This window comes from Lynx rufus, unplaced genomic scaffold (genome assembly GCF_022079265.1).
Source record: "Lynx rufus isolate CCGP_SWC_20201006 ecotype Redwood Valley unplaced genomic scaffold, mLynRuf1.p SCAF_19, whole genome shotgun sequence".
In the NCBI taxonomy this organism is placed as follows: domain Eukaryota; kingdom Metazoa; phylum Chordata; class Mammalia; order Carnivora; family Felidae; genus Lynx; species Lynx rufus.
In genome coordinates this window covers 24,952,994-24,956,655 of record NW_025814833.1, presented here as the reverse complement: position 1 = coordinate 24,956,655, position 3,662 = coordinate 24,952,994, and positions in this window count along the sequence as shown.

The following is a 3,662-nucleotide window of genomic DNA, read 5'->3' as shown; positions in this document are numbered from 1 at the left end:
AAATAGATATTCGTATTTTTAAAATGGTAAGGGTATGCTATAAAATATTTTGTGTCAAATAAGAAAACTCTGATGAGATGGGCAATTCTGCGAAAAAATACAAATCAACACAATTGTATTCAAGAAGAAGTTGTAAACATGAGTAAGCCATTAGATGCTGAAGAAATTCAATCAGTAACCAATACCTGTGCCATCAAAGATACCAATCCCATATTCTTTTGAAGGCAAGTTTTATCAAACTACTAAAGAACAGACAATCTCTACATTATATAAAATATTCCAGAGAATGGAAAAAGAAGAAAAGTTCCTCAATTCATTTCATGAATTTAGTAAAACCTTGGTACCAAAGCCAGGCAAACTTGTTAGAAAGATGAAAAATTATACTCCAATCTCACTTTTGATAAGTCTCAAAAGCCCTAATTAAAATATTAGTTAATTGAACTCAACAGATGTATTAAAAATACAATAAGATCAAATGGGCTTGATTTCAGGAATTAAGGGATAGTCTAATTTTAGAAAATCCATTACTTCAAGTCACTACTTTTAAGCCGACCAAAGAAAAAACAATATGTACTCATCTCAATGTGTTTAAAAAAATTAAATGAAATTCAGTATCTATGGGCAAAAAAACCCCTCTCTAAACAAATTAATAGAGGGAAAAGTTTAATCTGACAAAGGATATCTACCAAAACTTTCAGTAAACATTATACTTAATGTAGAAACTTTAGAAACATTCTCATCAGAGCCATGAGCAAGATGAGGACATCCACTCTCCAAATTCCCATTTAATGTTGCATTGGAGAGATCATTGTCAATTCCATAAGACAAGAAGTAGAAATAGATTTAAGCATTGGAAAGGAAGAAAGTGTCATTATTCATGGACTATCTGACTAGCTACACAGAAAACCAAAGAGAATTTTCAGACAAATTATTTTAACTTTTTAGGGAGTTAATCAATGTTGCTGCATAGAAGATGTTTTTAAAAAATCAATAATAGTCCTTTACAGTAGCAAAACCAATTAGAAAATACAACTTTTAAGAAGTTACCATTCACTGGCTAAAATAAAAAAAAAACTTATAATCCCAAGTGTTGTTGAGGATGTTGCTTGCATACATTGCCGGTGGGAATGGAAAATGGTATAGCCACTTTATAAAACAGATGGACAATTTTATTAAGTTAAATGTACAGTTACAATGGGACCCAGCAATTGCACCCTAGGAATTTGCCCAAGAGAAATGAAAACATGTTCACACAAGGACTTGTCATGTGAATGTTTGTAATAGCTTTATTACAGCCAAGACCTGGAAACAATCATGAGCTGGTGAATGGATCAACAAACTGGTACATCCATACAATAGAATACTACTTAGCAATAAAAAGGAAACTACTTATCCAAACAAAAACATGGATAATTTCAAAGACATTATGCTGAGTAAAAGGCACAAAAGACTATATATTATACAATTCCATTTATATGAAATTCTTGAATAAGTTATATTATTTTGACAGGAAACATTAGTGGTTGCCAAGGACCCAGTGTGGGTGGAAAAGACTCACTTCAAGGGGCATGAAGAAACTTTCTGGAGTGATGGAAGTGTTTTATGTCTTCAATGTAGTGACAGTTACACAACCGTATACATTTGTCAAGACTCATCATGTTATAATTGATTAACTTTATTGTTTGTAAATTATACCTCAATAAAGCTAGTTAAAATATAGCTACCACTTGCAACAACAAGCAACACTATTAAGTAACTAAGTATAAATCTAACAAAAGATGCTTGTGATCCTTATGGAAAATATTGTAAGCACCACTGAAGGACATAAAAAGACTTTAATGAAGAGAGACATATATCATTTTACATATAGGAAAACTCATTGGCTTAAAAATGTCCACGGTCACCAAAATTAATCTATAAATTCAATGGAATTCCAAACAAATTTGAAAAGGATTTTTCATGGAACTTCAGTTGGTTCTAAAATTCATATGAAAAATTAAAGGACCAAGAATATTCAAGACAATTATAAAGAAGCACAAATAAGAAAGACTTATCCTATAGATATCAAGACTTAGACAACTAATTAAAAGAGTGTAGTATTTGTGTAGAGAGAAGCAAACATATTGGTTGGAGACAAGAGAGACCCACACACAAATATAAGAATATAGGTAACCTTGATATAACCTTGATAGATGATAGAATAGGAATTGCAGATCATGAGAGGAAAGGATGGATTAGTCAATAACTGGTATAAGAATAACTGCGTGTTTACATTGGAACAAATAACATTAGTTTCCTAATTGCATCATGTACATAAATAAATTCCAGATGATTTAATAACTAAATGTTTTAAAATTTTTTTTAACATTTTAAAAGAAACTTAGAATAATATGTGGTATCTAGTTAGGAAAGGATTTCTTGAATAAGACGCAAAAAAACACAAATAGTACATGATGGATGAAGTTGGCCACATCGAAAAACCCTCTACCCTTCTAGTTATGTTGTAATAAACAAAGTTAATAGGCAGCTGACAGACCTGGAGAAGACATCTGCAACAAATATATACCAGACAGATACAGGTAACATAAATGACTACCTTTCATAAAAAAAATAAAAACAAAACAAAAAACAAACAAACACCTAACAGTGGGCAAAATATTGGATGATGCACAGAAGAGAAAACCTGAATGGCTAGTATATATATGAAAACATGCTTTTATCCTCGCTAACAATCAGGGAAATGAAAATTAAATTAGCACAGAGATACTGCTGCGTAGACTTCAGAGTGCCCCAAAGAAAAGCATCTGCCAATATTAAATGCGAGGAAATAGATGCTGTTATACATTGTGTGTGGGAATGTGTGTTTGTACACCCACTTTAGAGAGCAATTTGGTAGTACCTAGTGAATATGAAAATATGAGTATACTCTGAACCAAAAATTCAGCTCTTAGGTACCTCAAATAAATGCAAGAAATGTTGGGGTGCCTGGGTGGCTCAGTCGGTTAAGGGTCCAACTTCGGCTCAGGTCATGATCTCACAGTTTGTGGATTCGAGCCCAGCATCGGGCTTTGTGCTGACAACTCAGACCCCGGAGCCTGTTTCAGATTCTGTATCTGCCTCTCTCTCTGCCCCTCCCCAACTCATGCTCTATCTCTTTCGTGCTCTCAAAAATAAACAAACAGTAAAAAAATTAAAAAAAAAGAAATACAAGAAATGTATTCAAGGATATTCAGTGCAACATCGTTCATAATGACTAAAATTTATTAACAGAATTGTCCCTCCTTTTCTAGACCAAAACAGTTCTAGATTTTAAATGTATAAGAATCTTTCATCCTTTGATTAGTCCATCCAGGGCAACCTCAAAGCAGGGATCAGAGAAAAATAATTCCAGCTCCCGGACTCTTCTTTTTAGCAAGTGAGGTATAAGGAAAAACAAATCCACAGTATTCCATATAAAAAAGAACAAGGTAGAACAACCATGAGTAAATGTATCAACAGGAACAGGTATGGAAAAAAAAATGTAAAGTGGGGGGAGGAAAGCAAGTTGCAAAAAGTTATGATGCCATTTGCGCAAAATTTAAAACATACAAAATATTACCACATGCTGTTATGGATACATTCATATGTAGTAAGAGGACCGATACATAAACATGGAGAATGTA